We start from the raw sequence: 21,144 nt of genomic DNA on the forward strand, positions 1-21,144 counted from the left end.
CCTTTATCCGTAGAATGAGCAATATCTAAGGCCGGTTAGCTCAGTTGGTTAGAGCGTCGTGCTAATAACGCGAAGGTCGCGTGTTCGATACCCGTACTGGCCAGGAGATTTTGTTTTTTACTTTACTACTCTCTCTTTTCTGTCTTTCTCCACTCCTTACTCTCTTCTGTCTTTCTCCACTCCTTACTCTCTCTTTCTGTCTTTCTCCACTACTTACTCCCTCTTTCTGTCTTTCTCCACTCCTTACTCTCTCTTTCTGTCTTTCTCCACTCCTTACTCTCTCTTTCTGTCTTTCTCCACTCCTTACTCTCTCTTTCTCCACTCCTACTCTCCCTTTCTGTCTTTCTCCACTCCTTACTCTCTCTTCTCCCTCCCTTACTCTCTCTTTTTCTCCACTCTTACTCTCCCTTTCTGTCTTTCTCCCACTCCTTACTCTCTCTTTCTCCACTCCTTACTCTCTCTTTCTCCTCTCCTTACTCTCCCTTTCTGTCTTTCTCCACTCCTTACTCTCTTTTCTCTCCCTCCTTACTCTCTCTTTCTCCACTCCTTACTCTCTTTTCTGTCTTTCTACACTCCTTACTCTCTCTCTTTTCTCCACTCCTTACTCTCTCTTTCTCCACTCCTTACTCTCTCTTTCTCCGCTCTTATTTAGTACGGTGTAGTTATTTCCACTTTATCCGTAGAATGAGCATATCTAAGGCCGGTTAGCTCAGTTGGTTAGAGCGTCGTGCTAATAACGCGAAGTCGCGGTTCGATACCCGTACTGGCCAGGAGATTTTGTTTTTCTTTTACTACTCTCTCTCTTTCTGTCTTTCTCCACTCCTTACTCTCTCTTTCTCCACTCCTTACTCTCTCTTCTCCACTCCTTACTCTCTCTTTCTGTCTTTCTACACTCCTTACTCTCTCTCTTTCTCCACTCCTTACTCTGTCTTTCTCCACTCCTTACTCTCTCTTTCTCCGCTCTTATTTAGTACGGTGTAGTTATTTCCACCTTTATCCGTAGAATGAGCATTATCTAAGGCCGGTTAGCTCAGTTGGTTAGAGCGTCGTGCTAATAACGCGAAGGTCGCGGGTTCGATACCCGTACTGGCCAGGAGATTTTGTTTTTACTTTACTACTCTCTCTTTCTGTCTTTCTCCACTCCTTACTCTCTCTTTCTCCACTCCTTACTCTCTCTTTCTGTCTTTCTCCACTTCTTACTCTCTCTTTCTGTCTTTCTCCACTCCTTACTCCCCCTTTCTGTCTTTCTCCACTCCTTACTCTCTCTTTCTGTCTTTCTCCACTCCTTACTCTCTCTTTCTGTCTTTCTCCACTCCTTACTCTCTCTTTCTGTCTTTCTCCACTCCTTACTCTCTCTTTCTCCACTCCTTACTCTCTCTCTCTGTCTTTCTCCACTCTTATCTCTCTCTTTCTCCACTCCTTACTCTCTCTTTCTGTCTTTCTCCACTCCTTACTCTCGCTTTCTGTCTTTCTCCACTCCTTACTCCCTCTTTCTGTCTTTCTCCACTCTCTACTCCCTCTTTCTGTCTTTCTCCACTCCTTACTCTCTCTTTCTGTCTTTCTCCCTCCTTACTCTCTCTTTCTCCGCTCTTATTTAGTACGGTGTAGTTATTTCCACCTTTATCCGTAGAATGAGCATTATCTAAGGCCGGTTAGCTCAGTTGGTTAGAGCGTCGTGCTAATAACGCGAAGGTCGCGTGTTCGATACCCGTACTGGCCAGGAGATTTTGTTTTTTACTTTACTACTCTCTCTTTCTGTCTTTCTCCACTCCTTACTCTCTCTTTCTGTCTTTCTCCACTCCTTATTCTCTCTTTCTGTCTTTCTCCACTACTTACTCCCTCTTTCTGTCTTTCTCCACTCCTTACTCTCTCTTTCTGTCTTTCTCCACTCCTTACTCTCTCTTTCTGTCTTTCTCCACTCCTTACTCTCTCTTTCTCCCTCCTTACTCTCCCTTTCTGTCTTTCTCCACTCCTTACTCTCTCTTTCTCCACTCCTTACTCTCTCTTTCTCCACTCCTTACTCTCCCTTTCTGTCTTTCTCCACTCCTTACTCTCTCTTTCTCCACTCCTTACTCTCTCTTTCTCCTCTCCTTACTCTCCCTTTCTGTCTTTCTCCACTCCTTACTCTCTCTTTCTCCACTCCTTACTCTCTCTTTCTCCACTCCTTACTCTCTCTTTCTGTCTTTCTACACTCCTTACTCTCTCTCTTTCTCCACTCCTTACTCTCTCTTTCTCCACTCCTTACTCTCTCTTTCTCCGCTCTTATTTAGTACGGTGTAGTTATTTCCACCTTTATCCGTAGAATGAGCATTATCTAAGGCCGGTTAGCTCAGTTGGTTAGAGCGTCGTGCTAATAACGCGAAGGTCGCGGGTTCGATACCCGTACTGGCCAGGAGATTTTGTTTTTACTTTACTACTCTCTCTTTCTGTCTTTCTCCACTCCTTACTCTCTTTCTCTTTCTCCACTCCTTACTCTCTCTTTCTGTCTTTCTCCACTCCTTACTCTCTCTTTCTGTCTTTCTCCACTCCTTACTCCCCCTTTCTGTCTTTCTCCACTCCTTACTCTCTCTTTCTGTCTTTCTCCACTCCTTACTCTCTCTTTCTGTCTTTCTTCCACTCCTTACTCTCTCTTTCTGTCTTTCTCCACTCCTTACTCTCTCTTTCTCCACTCCTTACTCTCTCTCTCTGTCTTTCTCCACTCTTTCTCTCTCTTTCTCCACTCCTTACTCTCTCTTTCTGTCTTTCTCCACTCCTTACTCTCTCTTTCTGTCTTTCTCCACTCCTTACTCTCTCTTTCTGTCTTTCTCCACTCCTTACCCCTCTTTCTGTCTTTTCTCCACTCCTTACTCCTCTTTCTGTCTTCTCCACTCCTTACTCTCTCTTTCTGTCTTTCTCCACTCCTTACTCTCTCTTTCTCCGCTCTTATTTAGTACGGTGTAGTTTTTCCACCTTTATCCGTAGAATGAGCATTATCTAAGGCCGGTTAGCTCAGTTGGTTAGAGCGTCGTGCTAATAACGCGAAGTCCGCGTGTTCGATCCCGTACTGGCCAGGAATTTTGTTTTTACTTTACTATTACTCTCTCTTTCTGTCTTTCTCCACTCCTTACTCTCTCTTTCTGTCTTTCTCCACTCCTTACTCTCTCTTTCTGTCTTTCTCCACTACTTACTCCCTCTTTCTGTCTTTCTCCACTCCTTACTCTCTCTTTCTGTCTTTCTCCACTCCTTACTCTCTCTTTCTGTCTTTCTCCACTCCTTACTCTCTCTTTCTCCACTCTTACTCTCCCTTTCTGTCTTTCTCCACTCCTTACTCTCTCTTTCTCCACTCCTTACTCTCTCTTTCTCCACTCCTTACTCTCCCTTTCTGTCTTTTCCCACTCCTTACTCTCTCTTTCTCCACTCCTTACTCTCTCTTTCTCCTCTCCTTACTCTCCTTTCTGTCTTTCTCCACTCCTTACTCTCTCTTTCTCCACTCCTTACTCTCTCTTTCTCCACTCCTTACTCTCTCTTTCTGTCTTTCTCCACTCCTTACTCTCTCTCTTCTTTCTCCACTCCTTACTCTCTCTTTCTCCACTCCTTACTCTCTCTTTCTCCGCTCTTATTTAGTACGGTGTAGTTTATTTCCACCTTATCCGTAGAATGAGCATTATCTAAGGCCGGTTAGCTCAGTTTGGTTAGAGCGTCGTGCTAATAACGCGAAGGTCGCGGGTTCGATACCCGTACTGGCCAGGAGATTTGTTTTTTACTTTACTACTCTCTCTTTCTGTCTTTCTCCACTCCTTACTCTCTCTTTCTCCACTCCTTACTCTCTCTTTCTGTCTTTCTCCACTCCTTACTCTCTCTTTCTGTCTTTCTCCACTCCTTACTCCCCTTTCTGTCTTTCTCCACTCTTACTCTCTCTTTCTGTCTTTCTCCACTCCTTACTCTCTCTTTCTGTCTTCTCCACTCCTTACCCTCTTCTGTCTTTCTCCACTCCTTACTCTCTCTTTCTGTCTTTCTCCACTCCTTACTCTCTCTTTCTGTCTTTCTCCACTCCTTACTCTCTCTTTCTCCACTCCTTACTCTCTCTTTCTGTCTCTCCACTCCTTACTCTCTCTTTCTGTCTTTCTCCACTCCTTACTCCCTCTTTCTGTCTTTCTCCACTCCTTACTCTCTTTTGTCTTTCTCCACTCCTTACTCTCTCTTTCTGTCTTTCTCCACTCCTTACTCTCTCTTTCTCCACTCCTTACTCTCTCTCTCTTTCCTTCTCCACTCTTTTCTCTCTCTTTCTCCACTCCTTACTCTCTCTTTCTGTCTTTCTCCACTCCTTACTCTCTCTTTCTGTCTTTCTCCACTCCTTACTCCCTCTTTCTGTCTTTCTCCACTCCTTACTCTCTCTTTCTGTCTTTCTCCACTCCTTACTCTCCTCTTCTTTTCGTCTTTCTCCACTCCTTACTCTCTCTTTCTCCACTCCTTACTCTCTCTCTCTGTCTTTCTCCACTCCTTTCTCTCTCTTTCTCTTCACTCCTTACTCTCTCTTCTGTCTTTCTCCACTCCTTACTCTCTCTTTCTGTCTTTCTCCACTCCTTCTCCCTCCTTTCTGTCTTTCTCCACTCCTTACTCCCTCTTTCTGTCTTTCTCCACTCCTTACTCTCTCTTTCTGTCTTTCTCCACTCCTTACTCTCTCTTTCTCCGCTCTTATTTAGTACGGTGTAGTTATTTCCACCTTTATCCGTAGAATGAGCATTATCTAAGGCCAGTTAGCTCAGTTGGTTAGAGCGTCGTGCTAATAACGCGAAGGTCGCGTGTTCGATACCCGTACTGGCCAGGAGATTTTGTTTTTACTTTACTACTCTCTCTTTCTGTCTTTCTCCACTCCTTACTCTCTCTTTCTGTCTTTCTCCACTCCTTACTCTCTCTTTCTGTCTTTCTCCACTACTTACTCCCTCTTTCTGTCTTTCTCCACTCCTTACTCTCTCTTTCTGTCTTTCTCCACTCCTTACTCTCTCTTTCTGTCTTTCTCCACTCCTTACTCTCTCTTTCTCCACTCCTTACTCTCCCTTTCTGTCTTTCTCCACTCCTTACTCTCTCTTTCTCCACTCCTTACTCTCTCTTTCTCCACTCCTTACTCTCCCTTTCTGTCTTTCTCCACTCCTTACTCTCTCTTTCTCCACTCCTTACTCTCTCTTTCTCCTCTCCTTACTCTCCCTTTCTGTCTTTCTCCACTCCTTACTCTCTCTTTCTCCACTCCTTACTCTCTCTTTCTCCACTCCTTACTCTCTCTTTCTGTCTTTCTACACTCCTTACTCTCTCTCTTTCTCCACTCCTTACTCTCTCTTTCTCCACTCCTTACTCTCTCTTTCTCCGCTCTTATTTAGTACGGTGTAGTTATTTCCACCTTTATCCGTAGAATGAGCATTATCTAAGGCCGGTTAGCTCAGTTGGTAGAGCGTCGTGCTAATAACGCGAAGGTCGCGGGTTCGATACCCGTACTGGCCAGGAGATTTTGTTTTTACTTTACTACTCTCTCTTTCTGTCTTTCTCCACTCCTTACTCTCTCTTTCTCCACTCCTTACTCTCTCTTTCTGTCTTTCTCCACTCCTTACTCTCTCTTTCTGTCTTTCTCCACTCCTTACTCCCTCTTTCTGTCTTTCTCCACTCCTTACTCTCTCTTTCTGTCTTTCTCCACTCCTTACTCTCTCTTTCTGTCTTTCTCCACTCCTTACTCCCTCTTTCTGTCTTTCTCCACTCCTTACTCTCTCTTTCTGTCTTTCTCCACTCCTTACTCCTCTTTCTGTCTTTCTCCACTCCTTACTCTCTCTTTCTCCACTCCTTACTCCCCTTTCTGTCTTTCTCCACTCCTTACTCTCTCTTTCTCCACTCCTTACTCTCTCTTTCTCCACTCCTTACTCTCCCTTTCTGTCTTTCTCCACTCCTTACTCTCTCTTTCTCCACTCCTTACTCTCTCTTTCTCCTCTCCTTACTCTCCCTTTCTGTCTTTCTCCACTCCTTACTCTCTCTTTCTCCACTCCTTACTCTCTCTTTCTCCACTCCTTACTCTCTCTTTCTCCACTCCTTACTCTCTCTTTCTGTCTTTCTACACTCCTTACTCTCTCTCTTTCTCCACTCCTTACTCTCTCTTTCTCCACTCCTTACTCTCTCTTTCTCCGCTCTTATTTAGTACGGTGTAGTTATTTCCACCTTTATCCGTAGAATGAGCATTATCTAAGGCCGGTTAGCTCAGTTGGTTAGAGCGTCGTGCTAATAACGCGAAGGTCGCGGGTTCGATACCCGTACTGGCCAGGAGATTTTGTTTTTACTTTACTACTCTCTCTTTTCTTTCTTCTTCCCCCCCTTCCCCCCTCTTCCTGCCTTCCCCCCTCCTTTCTTCCCTCTTCTGTCTTTCTCCACTCCTTACTCTCTCTTTCTCCACTCCTTACTCTCCCTTTCTGTCTTTCTCCACTCCTTACTCTCTCTTTCTCCACTCCTTACTCTCTCTTTCTCCACTCCTTACTCTCCCTTTCTGTCTTTCTCCACTCCTTACTCTCTCTTTCTCCACTCCTTACTCTCTCTTTCTCCTCTCCTTACTCTCCTTTCTGTCTTTCTCCACTCCTTACTCTCTCTTTCTCCACTCCTTACTCTCTCTTTCTCCACTCCTTACTCTCTCTTTCTGTCTTTCTACACTCCTTACTCTCTCTCTTTCTCCACTCCTTACTCTCTCTTTCTCCACTCCTTCTCTCTCTTTCTCCGCTCTTATTTAGTACGGTGTAGTTATTTCCACCTTTATCCGTAGAATGAGCATTATCTAAGGCCGTTAGCTCAGTGGTTAGAGCGTCGTGCTAATAACGCGAAGGTCGCGGGTTCGATACCCGTACTGGCCAGGATTTTTTTGTTTTTACTTTACTACTCTCTCTTTCTGTCTTTCTCCACTCCTTACTCTCTCTTTCTCCACTCCTTACTCTCTCTTTCTGTCTTTCTCCACTCCTTACTCTCTCTTTCTGTCTTTCTCCACTCCTTACTCCCTCTTTCTGTCTTTTTTTGTTCTCCTTCTCCACTCTTACTCTCTCTTTCTGTCTTTCTCCACTCCTTACTCTCTCTTTCTGTCTTTCTCCACTCCTTACTCTCTCTTTCTCCGCTCTTATTTAGTACGGTGTAGTTATTTCCACCTTTATCCGTAGAATGAGCATTATCTAAGGCCGGTTAGCTCAGTGGTTAGAGCGTCGTGCTAATAACGCGAAGCGCGTGTTCGATACCCGTACTGGCCAGGAGATTTTGTTTTTACTTTACTACTCTCTCTTTCTGTCTTTCTCCACTCCTTACTCTCTCTTTCTGTCTTTCTCCACTCCTTACTCTCTCTTCTTCTTTTTTTGTCTTTTCCCCTCCACTCCTTACTCCTCTTTCTGTCTTTCTCCACTCCTTACTCTCCTTTCTGTCTTTCTCCACTCCTTACTCTCTCTTTCTGTCTTTCTCCACTCCTTACTCTCCTCTGTCTTTTCTCCACTCCTTACTCTCCTTTCTGTCTTTCTCCACTCCTTACTCTCTCTTTCTCCACTCCTTACTCTCTCTCTCTGTCTTTCTCCACTCTTTCTCTCTCTTTCTCCACTCCTTACTCTCTCTTTCTGTCTTTCTCCACTCCTTACTCTCGCTTTCTGTCTTTCTCCACTCCTTACTCCCTCTTTCTGTCTTTCTCCACTCCTTACTCCCTCTTTCTGTCCTTCTCCACTCCTTACTCTCCTCTTCTGTCTTTCTCCACTCCTTACTCTCTCTTTCTCCGCTCTTATTTAGTACGGTGTAGTTATTCTCCCTTTTACCGTAGAATGAGCATTATCTAAGGCCGGTTAGCTCAGTTGGTTAGAGCGTCGTGCTAATAACGCGAAGGTCGCGTGTTCGATACCCGTCTGGCCAGGAGATTTTGTTTTTACTTACTACTCTCTCTTTCTGTCTTTCTCCACTCCTTACTCTCTCTTTCTGTCTTTCTCCACTCCTTACTCTCTCTTTCTGTCTTTCTCCACTACTTACTCCTCTTTCTGTCTTTCTCCACTCCTTACTCTCTCTTTCTGTCTTTCTCCACTCCTTACTCTCTCTTTCTGTCTTTCTCCACTCCTTACTCTCTCTTTCTCCACTCCTTACTCTCCCTTTCTGTCTTTCTCCACTCCTTACTCTCTCTTTCTCCACTCCTTACTCTCTCTTTCTCCTCCTTACTCTCCCTTTCTGTCTTTCTCCACTCCTTACTCTCTCTTTCTCCACTCCTTACTCTCTCTTTCTCCTCTCCTTACTCTCCTTTCTGTCTTTCTCCACTCCTTACTCTCTCTTTCTCCACTCCTTACTCTCTTTCTCCACTCCTTACTCTCTCTTTCTGTCTTTCTCCACTCCTTACTCTCTCTCTTTCTCCACTCCTTACTCTCTCTTTCTCCACTCCTTACTCTCTCTTTCTCCGCTCTTATTTAGTACGGTGTAGTTATTTCCACCTTTATCCGTAGAATGAGCATTATCTAAGGCCGGTTAGCTCAGTTGGTTAGAGCGTCGTGCTAATAACGCGAAGCGCGGGTTCGATACCCGTACTGGCCAGGAGATTTTGTTTTTACTTTACTACTCTCTCTTTCTGTCTTTCTCCACTCCTACTCTCTCTTCTCCACTCCTTACTCTCTCTTTCTGTCTTTCTCCACTCCTTACTCTCTCTTTCTGTCTTTCTCCACTCCTTACTCCCTCTTTCTGTCTTTCTCCACTCCTTACTCTCTCTTTCTGTCTTTCTCCACTCCTTACTCTCTCTTTCTGTCTTTCTCCACTCCTTACTCCCTCTTTCTTCTTTCTCCACTCCTTACTCTCTCTTTCTGTCTTTCTCCACTCCTTACTCTCTCTTTCTGTCTTTCTCCACTCCTTACTCTCTCTTTCTCCACTCCTTACTCTCCCTTTCTGTCTTTCTCCACTCCTTACTCTCTCTTCTTCCCTCCTTACTCCTCTTTCTCCACTCCTTACTCTCCCTTTCTGTCTTTCTCCACTCCTTACTCTCTCTTTCCTCCACTCCTTACTCTCTCTTTCTCCTCTCCTTACTCTCCCTTTCTGTCTTTCTCCACTCCTTACTCTCTCTTTCTCCACTCCTTACTCTCTCTTTCTCCACTCCTTACTCTCTCTTTCTGTCTTTCTCCACTCCTTACTCTCTCTTTCTCCACTCCTTACTCTCCCTTTCTGTCTTTCTCCACTCCTTACTCTCTCTTTCTCCACTCCTTACTCTCTCTTTCTCCTCTCCTTACTCTCCCTTTCTGTCTTTCTCCACTCCTTACTCTCTCTTTCTCCACTCCTTACTCTCTCTTTCTCCACTCCTTACTCTCTCTTTCTGTCTTTCTACACTCCTTACTCTCTCTCTTTCTCCACTCCTTACTCTCTCTTTCTCCACTCCTTACTCTCTCTTTCTCCGCTCTTATTTAGTACGGTGTAGTTATTTCCACCTTTATCCGTAGAATGAGCATTATCTAAGGCCGGTTAGCTCAGTTGGTTAGAGCGTCGTGCTAATAACGCGAAGGTCGCGGGTTCGATACCCGTACTGGCCAGGAGATTTTGTTTTTACTTTACTACTCTCTCTTTCTGTCTTTTCTCCACTCCTTACTCTCTCTTTCTCCACTCCTTACTCTCTCTTTCTGTCTTTCTCCACTCCTTACTCTCTCTTTCTGTCTTTCTCCACTCCTTACTCCCCCTTTCTGTCTTTCTCCACTCCTTACTCTCTCTTTCTGTCTTTCTCCACTCCTTACTCTCTCTTTCTGTCTTTCTCCACTCCTTACTCTCTCTTTCTGTCTTTCTCCACTCCTTACTCTCTCTTTCTCCACTCCTTACTCTCTCTCTCTGTCTTTCTCCTCTTTCTCTCTCTTTCTCCACTCCTTACTCTCTCTTTCTGTCTTTCTCCACTCCTTACTCTCGCTTTCTGTCTTTCTCCACTCCTTACTCCCTCTTTCTGTCTTTCTCCACTCCTTACTCCCTCTTTCTGTCTTTCTCCACTCCTTACTCTCTCTTTCTGTCTTTCTCCACTCCTTACTCTCTCTTTCTCCGCTCTTATTTAGTACGGTGTAGTTATTTCCACCTTTTCCGTAGAATGAGCATTATCTAAGGCCGGTTAGCTCAGTTGGTTAGAGCGTCGTGCTAATAACGCGAAGGTCGCGTGTTTCGATACCCGTACTGGCCAGGAGATTTTGTTTTTACTTTACTACTCTCTCTTTCTGTCTTTCTCCACTCCTTACTCTCTCTTTCTGTCTTTCTCCACTCCTTACTCTCTCTTTCTGTCTTTCTCCACTCCTTACTCCTCTTTCTGTCTTTCTCCACTCCTTACTCTCTCTTTCTGTCTTTCTCCACTCCTTACTCTCTCTTTCTGTCTTTCTCACTCCTTACTCTCTCTTTCTCCACTCCTTACTCTCCTTTCTGTCTTTCTCCACTCCTTACTCTCTCTTTCTCCACTCCTTACTCTCTCTTTCTCCACTCCTTCTCTCTCTTTCTGTCTTTCTCCACTCCTTACTCTCTCTTCTCCCTCCTTACTCTCTCTTTCTCCTCTCCTTACTCTCCCTTTCTGTCTTTCTCCACTCCTTACTCTCTCTTTCTCCACTCCTTACTCTCTCTTTCTCCACTCCTTACTCTCTCTTTCTGTCTTTCTCCACTCCTTACTCTCTCTCTTTCTCCACTCCTTACTCTCTCTTTCTCACTCCTTACTCTCTCTTTCTCCGCTCTTATTTAGTACGGTGTAGTTATTTCCACCTTTATCCGTAGAATGAGCATTATCTAAGGCCGGTTAGCTCAGTTGGTTAGAGCGTCGTGCTAATAACGCGAAGTCGCGGTTCTTCGATTTACCCGTACTGGCCAGGAGACTTTGTTTTTACTTTCTCTCTCTCTTTCTGTCTTTCTCCACTCCTTACTCTCTCTTTCTGTCTTTCTCCACTCCTTACTCTCTCTTTCTGTCTTTCTCCACTCCTTACTCCCTCTTTCTGTCTTTCTCCACTCCTTACTCTCTCTTTCTGTCTTTCTCCACTCCTTACTCTCTCTTTCTGTCTTTCTCCACTCCTTACTCTCTCTTTCTCCACTCCTTACTCTCCCTTTCTGTCTTTCTCCACTCCTTACTCTCTCTTTCTCCACTCCTTACTCTCTCTTTCTCCACTCCTTACTCTCCCTTTCTGTCTTTCTCCACTCCTTACTCTCTCTTTCTCCACTCCTTACTCTCTCTTTCTCCCTCCTTACTCTCCCTTTCTGTCTTTCTCCACTCCTTACTCTCTCTTTCTCCACTCCTTACTCTCTCTTTCTCCACTCCTTACTCTCTCTCTGTCTTTCTACACTCCTTACTCTCTCTCTTTCTCCACTCCTTACTCTCTCTTTCTCCACTCCTTACTCTCTCTTTCTCCGCTCTTATTTAGTACGGTGTAGTTATTTCCACCTTTATCCGTAGAATGAGCATTATCTAAGGCCGGTTAGCTCAGTTGGTTAGAGCGTCGTGCTAATAACGCGAAGGTCGCGGTTCGATACCCGTACTGGCCAGGAGATTTTGTTTTTACTTTACTACTCTCTCTTTCTGTCTTTCTCCACTCCTTACTCTCTCTTTCTCCACTCCTTACTCTCTCTTTCTGTCTTTCTCCACTCCTTACTCTCTCTTTCTGTCTTTCTCCACTCCTTACTCCCTCTTTCTGTCTTTCTCCACTCCTTACTCTCTCTTTCTGTCTTTCTCCACTCCTTACTCTCTCTTTGTCTTTCTCACTCTTACTCCCTCTTTCTGTCTTTCTCCACTCCTTACTCTCTCTTCTGTCTTTCTCCACTCCTTACTCTCTCTTCTGTCTTTCTCCACTCCTTACTCTCTCTTTCTCCACTCCTTACTCTCCCTTTCTGTCTTTCTCCACTCCTTACTCTCTCTTTCTCCACTCCTTACTCTCTCTTTCTCCACTCCTTACTCTCCCTTTCTGTCTTTCTCCACTCCTTACTCTCTCTTTCTCCACTCCTTACTCTCTCTTTCTCCTCTCCTTACTCTCCCTTTCTGTCTTTCTCCACTCCTTACTCTCTCTTTCTCCACTCCTTACTCTCTCTTTCTCCACTCCTTACTCTCTCTTCTCCACTCCTTACTCTCCTTCTGTCTTTCTCACTCCTTACTCTCTCTCTTTCTCCACTCCTTACTCTCTCTTTCTCCACTCCTTACTCTCTCTTTCTCCGCTCTTATTTGTACGGTGTAGTTATTTCCACCTTTATCCGTAGAATGAGCATTATCTAAGGCCGTTAGCTCAGTTGGTTAGAGCGTCGTGCTAATAACGCGAAGGTCGCGGGTTCGATACCCGTACTGGCCAGGAGATTTTTTTTTACTTTACTACTCTCTCTTTCTGTTTTCTCTCCACTCCTTACTCTCTCTTTTGTCTTTCTCCACTCCTTACTCTCTCTTTCTGTCTTTCTCCACTCCTTACTCTCTTTCTCCACTCCTTACTCTCCCTTTCTGTCTTTCTCCACTCCTCTCTCTCTTTCTCCACTCCTACTCTCTCTTTCTCCACTCTTACTCTCCCTTTCTGTCTTTCTCCACTCCTTACTCTCTCTTTCTCCACTCTTACTCTCTCTTTCTCCCTCCTTACTCTCCCTTTCTGTCTTTCTCCACTCCTTACTCTCTCTTTCCTCCCCTCCTACTCTCTCTTTCTCCACTCCTTACCTCTCTTTCTGTCTTTCTCCACTCCTTACTCTCTCTCTTTCTCCACTCCTTACTCTCTCTTTCTCCACTCCTTACTCTCTCTTTCTCCGCTCTTTTTAGTACGGTGTAGTTTATTTCCACTTTATCCGTAGAATGAGCATTATCTAAGGCCGTTAGCTCAGTTGGTTAGAGCGTCGTGCTAATAAGCGAAGGTCGCGGGTTCGATACCCGTACTGGCCAGGAGATTTTGTTTTTACTTTACTACTCTCTCTTTCTGTCTTTCTCCACTCCTTACTCTCTCTTTCTCCACTCCTTACTCTCTCTTTCTGTCTTTCTCCACTCCTTACTCTCTCTTTCTGTCTTTCTCCACTCCTTACTCCTCTTTCTGTCTTTCTCCACTCCTTACTCCCTCTTTCTGTCTTTCTCCACTCCTTACTCTCTCTTTCTGTCTTTCTCCACTCCTTACTCTCTCTTTCTCCGCTCTTTATTTCTCTAGGTGTAGTTATTTCCACCTTTATCCGTAGAATGAGCATTACTAAGGCCGGTTAGCTCAGTTGGTTAGAGCGTCGTGCTAATAACGCGAAGGTCGCGTGTCGATACCCGTACTGGCCAGGAGATTTTGTTTTTACTTTACTACTCTCTCTTTCTGTCTTTCTCCACTCCTTACTCTCTCTTTCTGTCTTTCTCCACTCCTTACTCTCTCTTTCTGTCTTTCTCCACTCTTACTCCCTCTTTCTGTCTTTCTCCACTCCTTACTCTCTCTTTCTGTCTTTCTCCACTCCTTACTCTCTCTTTCTGTCTTTCTCCACTCCTTACTCTCTCTTTCTCCACTCCTTACTCTCCCTTTCTGTCTTTCTCCACTCCTTACTCTCTCTTTCTCCACTCCTTACTCTCTCTTTCTCCACTCCTTACTCTCCCTTTCTGTCTTTCTCCACTCCTTACTCTCTCTTTCTCCACTCCTTACTCTCTCTTTCTCCACTCCTTACTCTCCCTTTCTGTCTTTCTCCACTCCTTACTCTCTCTTTCTCCACTCCTTACTCTCTCTTTCTCCTCTCCTTACTCTCCCTTTCTGTCTTTCTCCACTCCTTACTCTCTCTTTCTCCACTCCTTACTCTCTCTTTCTCCACTCCTTACTCTCTCTTTCTGTCTTTCTACACTCCTTACTCTCTCTCTTTCTCCACTCCTTACTCTCTCTTTCTCCACTCCTTACTCTCTCTTTCTCCGCTCTTATTTAGTACGGTGTAGTTATTTCCACCTTTATCCGTAGAATGAGCATTATCTAAGGCCGGTTAGCTCAGTTGGTTAGAGCGTCGTGCTAATAACGCGAAGGTCGCGGGTTCGATACCCGTACTGGCCAGGAGATTTTGTTTTTACTTTACTACTCTCTCTTTCTGTCTTTCTCCACTCCTTACTCTCTCTTTCTCCACTCCTTACTCTCTCTTTCTGTCTTTCTCCACTCCTTACTCTCTCTTTCTGTCTTTCTCCACTCCTTACTCCCTCTTTCTGTCTTTCTCCACTCCTTACTCTCTCTTCTGTCTTTCTCCACTCCTTACTCTCTCTTTCTGTCTTTCTCCACTCCTTACTCCCCTTTCTGTCTTTCTCCACTCCTTACTCTCTCTTTCTGTCTTTCTCCACTCCTTACTCTCTCTTTCTGTCTTTCTCCACTCCTTACTCTCTCTTTCTGTCTTTCTCCACTCCTTACTCTCTCTTTCTCCACTCCTTACTCTCTCTCTCTGTCTTTCTCCACTCTTTTCTCTCTCTTTCTCCACTCCTTACTCTCTCTTTCTGTCTTTCTCCACTCCTTACTCTCTCTTTCTGTCTTTCTCCACTCCTTACTCCCTCTTTCTGTCTTTCTCCACTCCTTACTCCCTCTTTCTGTCTTTCTCCACTCCTTACTCTCTCTTTCTGTCTTTCTCCACTCCTTACTCTCTCTTTCTCCGCTCTTATTTAGTACGGTGTAGTTATTTCCACCTTTATCCGTAGAATGAGCATTATCTAAGGCCGGTTAGCTCAGTTGGTTAGAGCGTCGTGCTAATAACGCGAAGGTCGCGTGTTCGATACCCGTACTGGCCAGGAGATTTTGTTTTTACTTTACTACTCTCTCTTTCTGTCTTTCTCCACTCCTTACTCTCTCTTCTGTCTTTCTCCACTCCTTACTCTCTCTTTCTGTCTTTCTCCACTACTTACTCCCTCTTTCTGTCTTTCTCCACTCCTTACTCTCTCTTTCTGTCTTTCTCCACTCCTTACTCTCTCTTTCTGTCTTTCTCCACTCCTTACTCTCTCTTTCTCCACTCCTTACTCTCCCTTTCTGTCTTTCTCCACTCCTTACTCTCTCTTTCTCCACTCCTTACTCTCTCTTTCTCCACTCCTTACTCTCCCTTTCTGTCTTTCTCCACTCCTTACTCTCTCTTTCTCCACTCCTTACTCTCTCTTTCTCCACTCCTTACTCTCCCTTTCTGTCTTTCTCCACTCCTTACTCTCTCTTTCTCCACTCCTTACTCTCTCTTTCTCCACTCCTTACTCTCCCTTTCTGTCTTTCTCCACTCCTTACTCTCTCTTTCTCCACTCCTTACTCTCTCTTTCTCCACTCCTTACTCTCCCTTTCTGTCTTTCTCCACTCCTTACTCTCTCTCTTTCTCCACTCCTTACTCTCTCTTTCTCCACTCCTTACTCTCTCTTTCTCCGCTCTTATTTAGTACGGTGTAGTTATTTCCACCTTTATCCGTAGAATGAGCATTATCTAAGGCCGGTTAGCTCAGTTGGTTAGAGCGTCGTGCTAATAACGCGAAGGTCGCGGGTTCGATACCCGTACTGGCCAGGAGATTTTGTTTTTACTTTACTACTCTCTCTTTCTGTCTTTCTCCACTCCTTACTCTCTCTTTCTCCACTCCTTACTCTCTCTTTCTGTCTTTCTCCACTCCTTACTCTCTCTTTCTGTCTTTCTCCACTCCTTACTCCCTCTTTCTGTCTTTCTCCACTCCTTACTCTCTCTTTCTGTCTTTCTCCACTCCTTACTCTCTCTTTCTGTCTTTCTCCACTACTTACTCCCTCTTTCTGTCTTTCTCCACTCCTTACTCTCTCTTTCTGTCTTTCTCACTCCTTACTCTCTCTTTCTGTCTTTCTCCACTCCTTACTCTCTCTTTCTCCACTCCTTACTCTCCCTTTCTGTCTTTCTCCACTCCTTACTCTCTCTTTCTCCACTCCTTACTCTCTCTTTCTCCACTCCTTACTCTCCCTTTCTGTCTTTCTCCACTCCTTACTCTCTCTTTCTCCACTCCTTACTCTCTCTTTCTCCTCTCCTTACTCTCCCTTTCTGTCTTTCTCCACTCCTTACTCTCTCTTTCTCCACTCCTTACTCTCTCTTTCTCCACTCCTTACTCTCTCTTTCTGTCTTTCTACACTCCTTACTCTCTCTCTTTCTCCACTCCTTACTCTCTCTTTCTCCACTCCTTACTCTCTCTTTCTCCGCTCTTATTTAGTACGGTGTAGTTATTTCCACCTTTATCCGTAGAATGAGCATTATCTAAGGCCGGTTAGCTCAGTTGGTTAGAGCGTCGTGCTAATAACGCGAAGGTCGCGTGTCGATACCCGTACTGGCCAGGAGATTTTGTTTTTACTTTACTACTCTCTCTTTCTGTCTTTCTCCACTCCTTACTCTCTCTTTCTCCACTCCTTACTCTCTCTTTCTGTCTTTCTCCACTCCTTACTCTCTCTTTCTGTCTTTCTCCACTCCTTACTCCCCTTTCTGTCTTTCTCCACTCCTTACTCTCTCTTTCTGTCTTTCTCCACTCCTTACTCTCTCTTTCTCCACTCCTTACTCTCCCTTTCTGTCTTTCTCCACTCCTTACTCTCTCTTTCTCCACTCCTTACTCTCTCTTTCTCCACTCCTTACTCTCCTTTCTGTCTTTCTCCATCCTTACTCTCTCTTTCTCCACTCCTTACTCTCTCTTTCTCCACTCCTTACTCTCCCTTTCTGTCTTTCTCCACTCCTTACTCTCTCTTTCTCCACTCCTTACTCTCTCTTTCTCCTCCTCCTTACTCTCCCTTTCTGTCTTTCTCCACTCCTTACTCTCTCTTTCTCCACTCCTTACTCTCTCTTTCTCCACTCCTTACTCTCTCTTTCTGTCTTTCTACACTCCTTACTCTCTCTCTTTCTCCACTCCTTACTCTCTCTTTCTCCACTCCTTACTCTCTCTTTCTCCGCTCTTATTTAGTACGGTGTAGTTTTTCCACCTTTATCCGTAGAATGAGCATTATCTAAGGCCGGTTAGCTCAGTTGGTTAGAGCGTCGTGCTAATAACGCGAAGGTCGCGGGTTCGATACCCGTACTGGCCAGGAGATTTGTTTTACTTTACTACTCTCTCTTTCTGTCTTTCTCCACTCCTTACTCTCTCTTTCTCCACTCCTTACTCTCTCTTTCTGTCTTTCTCCACTCCTTACCTCTCTTTCTGTCTTTCTCCACTCCTTACTCCCTCTTTTGTCTTTCTCCACTCCTTACTCTCTCTTTCTGTCTTCTCCACTCCTTACTCTCTCTTTCTGTCTTTCTCCACTCCTTACTCCCCTTTCTGTCTCTCCACTCCTTACTCTCTCTTTCTGTCTTTCTCCACTCCTTACTCTCTCTTTCTGTCTTTCTCCACTCCTTACTCTCTCTTTCTGTCTTTCTCCACTCCTTACTCTCTCTTTCTCCACTCCTTACTCTCTCTCTCTGTCTTTCTCCACTCTTTCTCTCTCTTTCTCCACTCCTTACTCTCTCTTTCTGTCTTTCTCCACTCCTTACTCTCGCTTTCTGTCTTTCTCCACTCCTTACTCCCTCTTTCTGTCTTTCTCCACTCCTTACTCCCTCTTTCTGTCTTTCTCCACTCCTTACTCTCTCTTTCTGTCTTTCTCCACTCCTTACTCTCTCTTCTCCGCTCTTATTTAGTACGGTGTAGTTATTTCTACCTTTATCCGTAGAATGAGCATTATCTAAGGCCGGTTAGCTCAGTTTGTTTAGAGCGTCGTGCTAATAACGCGAAGGTCGCGTGTTCGATACCCGTACTGGCCAGGAGATTTTGTTTTACTTTAACTACTCTCTCTTTCTGTCTTTCTCCACTCCTTACTCTCTCTTTCGTCTTTCTCCACTCCTTACTCTCTCTTTCTGTCTTCTCCACTACTTACTCCCTCTTTCTGTCTTCTCCACTCCTTACTCTCTCTTGCTGTCTTTCTCCACTCCTTACTCTCTCTTTCTGTCTTTCTCCACTCCTTTACTCTCCCTTTCTGTCCTTCTCCACTCCTTACTCTCTCTTTCTCCACTCCTTACTCTCTCTTTCTGTCTTTCTCCACTCCTTACTCTCCCTTTCTGTCTTTCTCCACTCCTTACTCTCTCTTTCTCCACTCCTTACTCTCTCTTTCTCCACTCCTTATCTCTCCCTTTCTTGTCTTCTCCACTCCTTACTCTCTCTTTCTCCACTCCTTACTCTCTCTTTCTCCTCTCCTTACTCTCCCTTTCTGTCTTTCTCCACTCCTTACTCTCTCTTTCTCCACTCCTTACTCTCTCTTTCTCCACTCCTTACTCTCTCTTCTGTCTTTCTACACTCCTTACTCTCTCTCTTTCTCCACTCCTTACTCTCTCTTTCTCCACTCCTTACTCTCTCTTTCTCCGCTCTTATTTAGTATTGTGGTAGTTATTTCCACCTTTATCCGTAGAATGAGCATTATCTAAGGCCGGTTAGCTCAGTTGGTAGAGCGTCGTGCTAATAACGCGAAGGTCGCGGGTTCGATACCCGTACTGGCCAGGAGATTTTGTTTTTACTTTACTACTCTCTCTTTCTGTCTTTCTCCACTCCTTACTCTCTCTTTCTCCACTCCTTACTCTCTCTTTCTGTCTTTCTCCACTCCTTACTCTCTCTTTCTGTCTTCTCCACTCCTTACTCCCTCTTTCTGTCTTACTCCACTCCTTACTCTCTTTCTGTCTTTCTCCACTCCTTACTCTCTCTTTCTGTCTTTCTCCACTACTTACTCCCTCTTTCTGTCTTTCTCCACTCCTTACTCTCTCTTTCTGTCTTTCTCCACTCCTTACTCTCTCTTTCTGTCTTTCTCCACTCCTTACTCTCTCTTTCTCCACTCCTTACTCTCCCTTTCTGTCTTTCTCCACTCCTTACTCTCTCTTTCTCCACTCCTTACTCTCTCTTTCTCCACTCCTTACTCTCCCTTTCTGTCTTTCTCCACTCCTTACTCTCTCTTTCTCCACTCCTTACTCTCTCTTTCTCCTCTCCTTACTCTCCCTTTCTGTCTTTCTCCACTCCTTACTCTCTCTTTCTCCACTCCTTACTCTCTCTTTCTCCACTCCTTACTCTCTCTTTCTGTCTTTCTACACTCCTTACTCTCTCTCTTTCTCCACTCCTTACTCTCTCTTTCTCCACTCCTTACTCTCTCTTTCTCCGCTCTTATTTAGTACGGTGTAGTTATTTCCACCTTTATCCGTAGAATGAGCATTATCTAAGGCCGGTTAGCTCAGTTGGTTAGAGCGTCGTGCTAATAACGCGAAGGTCGCGGGTTCGATACCCGTACTGGCCAGGAGGATTTTGTTTTTACTTTACTACTCTCTCTTTCTGTCTTTCTCCACTCCTTACTCTCTCTTTCTCCACTCCTTACTCTCTCTTTCTGTCTTTCTCCACTCCTTACTCTCTCTTTCTGTCTTTCTCCACTCCTTACTCCCCCTTTCTGTCTTTCTCCACTCCTTACTCTCTCTTTCTGTCTTTCTCCACTCCTTACTCTCTCTTTCTGTCTTTCTCCACTCCTTACTCTCTCTTTCTGTCTTTCTCCACTCCTTACTCTCTCTTCTCCACTCCTTACTCTCTCTCTCTGTCTTTCTCCACTCTTTTCTCTCTCTTTCTCCACTCCTTACTCTCTCTTTCTGTCTTCTCCACTCCTTACTCTCGCTTTCTGTCTTTCTCCACTCCTTACTCCCTCTTTCTGTCTTTCTCCACTCCTTACTCCCTCTTTCTGTCTTTCTCCACTCCTTACTCTCTCTTCTGTCTTTCTCCACTCCTTACTCTCTCTTTCTCCGCTCTTATTTAGTACGGTGTAGTTATTTCCACCTTTATCCGTAGAATGAGCATTATCTAAGGCCGGTTAGCTCAGTTGGTTAGAGCGTCGTGCTAATAACGCGAAGGTCGCGTGTTCGATACCCGTACTGGCCAGGAGATTTTGTTTTTTACTTTACTACTCTCTCTTTCTGTCTTTCTCCACTCCTTACTCTCTCTTTCTGTCTTTCTCCACTCCTTACTCTCTCTTTCTGTCTTTCTCCACTTACTTAACTCCCTCTTTCTGTTTTCTCCACTCCTTACTCTCTCTTTCTGTCTTTCTCCACTCCTTACTCTCTCTTTCTGTCTTTCTCCACTCCTTACTCTCTCTTTCTCCACTCCTTACTCTCCCTTTCTGTCTTCTCCACTCCTTACTCTCTCTTTCTCCACTCCTTACTCTCTCTTTCTCCACTCCTTACTCTCCATTTCTGTCTTTCTCCACTCCTTACTCTCTCTTTCTCCACTCCTTACTGTCTCTTTCTCCTCTCCTTACTCTCCCTTTCTGTCTTTCTCCACTCCTTACTCTCTCTTTCTCCACTCCTTACTCTCTCTTTCTCCACTCCTTACTCTCTCTTTCTGTCTTTCTCCACTCCTTACTCTCTCTTTCTGTCTTTCTCCACTCCTTACTCCCTCTTTCTGTCTTTCTCCACTCCTTACTCTCTCTTTCTGTCTTTCTCCACTCCTTACTCTCTCTTTCTGTCTTTCTCCACTACTTACTCCCTCTTTCTGTCTTTCTCCACTCCTTACTCTCTCTTTCTGTCTTTCTCCACTCCTTACTCTCTCTTTCTGTCTTTCTCCACTCCTTACTCTCTCTTTCTCCACTCCTACTCTCCCTTTCTGTCTTTCTCCACTCCTTACTCTCTCTTTCTCCACTCCTTACTCTCTCTTTCTCCACTCCTTACTCTCCCTTTCTGTCTTTCTCCACTCCTTACTCTCTCTTTCTCCACTCCTTACTCTCTCTTTCTCCTCTCCTTACTCTCCCTTTCTGTCTTTCTCCACTCCTTACTCTCTCTTTCTCCACTCCTTACTCTCTCTTTCTCCACTCCTTACTCTCTCTTTCTGTCTTTCTACACTCCTTACTCTCTCTCTTTCTCCACTCCTTACTCTGTCTTTCTCCACTCCTTACTCTCTCTTTCTCCGCTCTTATTTAGTACGGTGTAGTTATTTCCACCTTTATCCGTAGAATGAGCATTATCTAAGGCCGGTTAGCTCAGTTGGTTAGAGCGTCGTGCTAATAACGCGAAGGTCGCGGGTTCGATACCCGTACTGGCCAGGAGATTTTGTTTTTACTTTACTACTCTCTCTTTCTGTCTTTCTCCACTCCTTACTCTCTCTTTCTCCACTCCTTACTCTCTCTTTCTCCACTCCTTACTCTCTCTTTCTGTCTTTCTACACTCCTTACTCTCTCTCTTTCTCCACTCCTTACTCTGTCTTTCTCCACTCCTTACTCTCTCTTTCTCCGCTCTTATTTAG

At 44.7% G+C, this 21,144-nt stretch overlaps 26 non-coding genes across 26 annotated transcripts; all 26 read left to right on the forward strand.

The window, feature by feature from the left end:
- The first annotated feature begins 29 nt into the window (after positions 1-29).
- Positions 30-103, forward strand: trnai-aau (transfer RNA isoleucine (anticodon AAU)). Its single transcript has one exon. It is a non-coding gene; the product is annotated as a tRNA-Ile (tRNA).
- Positions 104-698: 595 nt separating this feature from the next.
- On the forward strand, positions 699-770 carry trnai-aau (transfer RNA isoleucine (anticodon AAU)). Its single transcript has one exon. It is a non-coding gene; the product is annotated as a tRNA-Ile (tRNA).
- A 249-nt stretch (positions 771-1,019) lies between these two features.
- Positions 1,020-1,093, forward strand: trnai-aau (transfer RNA isoleucine (anticodon AAU)). The gene has a single exon. It is a non-coding gene; the product is annotated as a tRNA-Ile (tRNA).
- Positions 1,094-1,646: 553 nt separating this feature from the next.
- trnai-aau (transfer RNA isoleucine (anticodon AAU)) lies at positions 1,647-1,720 on the forward strand. Its single transcript has one exon. It is a non-coding gene; the product is annotated as a tRNA-Ile (tRNA).
- Positions 1,721-2,318: 598 nt separating this feature from the next.
- On the forward strand, positions 2,319-2,392 carry trnai-aau (transfer RNA isoleucine (anticodon AAU)). Its single transcript has one exon. It is a non-coding gene; the product is annotated as a tRNA-Ile (tRNA).
- A 1,259-nt stretch (positions 2,393-3,651) lies between these two features.
- Positions 3,652-3,726, forward strand: trnai-aau (transfer RNA isoleucine (anticodon AAU)). Its single transcript has one exon. It is a non-coding gene; the product is annotated as a tRNA-Ile (tRNA).
- A 1,004-nt stretch (positions 3,727-4,730) lies between these two features.
- On the forward strand, positions 4,731-4,804 carry trnai-aau (transfer RNA isoleucine (anticodon AAU)). Its single transcript has one exon. It is a non-coding gene; the product is annotated as a tRNA-Ile (tRNA).
- Positions 4,805-5,402: 598 nt separating this feature from the next.
- On the forward strand, positions 5,403-5,475 carry trnai-aau (transfer RNA isoleucine (anticodon AAU)). The gene has a single exon. It is a non-coding gene; the product is annotated as a tRNA-Ile (tRNA).
- A 730-nt stretch (positions 5,476-6,205) lies between these two features.
- trnai-aau (transfer RNA isoleucine (anticodon AAU)) lies at positions 6,206-6,279 on the forward strand. The gene has a single exon. It is a non-coding gene; the product is annotated as a tRNA-Ile (tRNA).
- A 506-nt stretch (positions 6,280-6,785) lies between these two features.
- Positions 6,786-6,857, forward strand: trnai-aau (transfer RNA isoleucine (anticodon AAU)). Its single transcript has one exon. It is a non-coding gene; the product is annotated as a tRNA-Ile (tRNA).
- Positions 6,858-7,170: 313 nt separating this feature from the next.
- trnai-aau (transfer RNA isoleucine (anticodon AAU)) lies at positions 7,171-7,241 on the forward strand. The gene has a single exon. It is a non-coding gene; the product is annotated as a tRNA-Ile (tRNA).
- A 567-nt stretch (positions 7,242-7,808) lies between these two features.
- trnai-aau (transfer RNA isoleucine (anticodon AAU)) lies at positions 7,809-7,881 on the forward strand. The gene has a single exon. It is a non-coding gene; the product is annotated as a tRNA-Ile (tRNA).
- A 591-nt stretch (positions 7,882-8,472) lies between these two features.
- Positions 8,473-8,544, forward strand: trnai-aau (transfer RNA isoleucine (anticodon AAU)). Its single transcript has one exon. It is a non-coding gene; the product is annotated as a tRNA-Ile (tRNA).
- Positions 8,545-9,450: 906 nt separating this feature from the next.
- trnai-aau (transfer RNA isoleucine (anticodon AAU)) lies at positions 9,451-9,524 on the forward strand. The gene has a single exon. It is a non-coding gene; the product is annotated as a tRNA-Ile (tRNA).
- A 551-nt stretch (positions 9,525-10,075) lies between these two features.
- Positions 10,076-10,150, forward strand: trnai-aau (transfer RNA isoleucine (anticodon AAU)). Its single transcript has one exon. It is a non-coding gene; the product is annotated as a tRNA-Ile (tRNA).
- A 1,261-nt stretch (positions 10,151-11,411) lies between these two features.
- On the forward strand, positions 11,412-11,484 carry trnai-aau (transfer RNA isoleucine (anticodon AAU)). The gene has a single exon. It is a non-coding gene; the product is annotated as a tRNA-Ile (tRNA).
- Positions 11,485-12,205: 721 nt separating this feature from the next.
- On the forward strand, positions 12,206-12,278 carry trnai-aau (transfer RNA isoleucine (anticodon AAU)). Its single transcript has one exon. It is a non-coding gene; the product is annotated as a tRNA-Ile (tRNA).
- A 1,612-nt stretch (positions 12,279-13,890) lies between these two features.
- Positions 13,891-13,964, forward strand: trnai-aau (transfer RNA isoleucine (anticodon AAU)). Its single transcript has one exon. It is a non-coding gene; the product is annotated as a tRNA-Ile (tRNA).
- Positions 13,965-14,606: 642 nt separating this feature from the next.
- Positions 14,607-14,680, forward strand: trnai-aau (transfer RNA isoleucine (anticodon AAU)). Its single transcript has one exon. It is a non-coding gene; the product is annotated as a tRNA-Ile (tRNA).
- Positions 14,681-15,351: 671 nt separating this feature from the next.
- On the forward strand, positions 15,352-15,425 carry trnai-aau (transfer RNA isoleucine (anticodon AAU)). Its single transcript has one exon. It is a non-coding gene; the product is annotated as a tRNA-Ile (tRNA).
- Positions 15,426-16,868: 1,443 nt separating this feature from the next.
- trnai-aau (transfer RNA isoleucine (anticodon AAU)) lies at positions 16,869-16,942 on the forward strand. Its single transcript has one exon. It is a non-coding gene; the product is annotated as a tRNA-Ile (tRNA).
- A 634-nt stretch (positions 16,943-17,576) lies between these two features.
- trnai-aau (transfer RNA isoleucine (anticodon AAU)) lies at positions 17,577-17,651 on the forward strand. The gene has a single exon. It is a non-coding gene; the product is annotated as a tRNA-Ile (tRNA).
- Positions 17,652-18,308: 657 nt separating this feature from the next.
- Positions 18,309-18,381, forward strand: trnai-aau (transfer RNA isoleucine (anticodon AAU)). Its single transcript has one exon. It is a non-coding gene; the product is annotated as a tRNA-Ile (tRNA).
- A 707-nt stretch (positions 18,382-19,088) lies between these two features.
- On the forward strand, positions 19,089-19,162 carry trnai-aau (transfer RNA isoleucine (anticodon AAU)). Its single transcript has one exon. It is a non-coding gene; the product is annotated as a tRNA-Ile (tRNA).
- Positions 19,163-19,714: 552 nt separating this feature from the next.
- trnai-aau (transfer RNA isoleucine (anticodon AAU)) lies at positions 19,715-19,788 on the forward strand. Its single transcript has one exon. It is a non-coding gene; the product is annotated as a tRNA-Ile (tRNA).
- Positions 19,789-20,870: 1,082 nt separating this feature from the next.
- trnai-aau (transfer RNA isoleucine (anticodon AAU)) lies at positions 20,871-20,944 on the forward strand. Its single transcript has one exon. It is a non-coding gene; the product is annotated as a tRNA-Ile (tRNA).
- The last annotated feature ends 200 nt before the right edge of the window (positions 20,945-21,144 follow it).

The sequence above is a fragment of the Oncorhynchus kisutch genome, unplaced genomic scaffold, assembly GCF_002021735.2.
Source record: "Oncorhynchus kisutch isolate 150728-3 unplaced genomic scaffold, Okis_V2 scaffold2270, whole genome shotgun sequence".
In the NCBI taxonomy this organism is placed as follows: domain Eukaryota; kingdom Metazoa; phylum Chordata; class Actinopteri; order Salmoniformes; family Salmonidae; genus Oncorhynchus; species Oncorhynchus kisutch.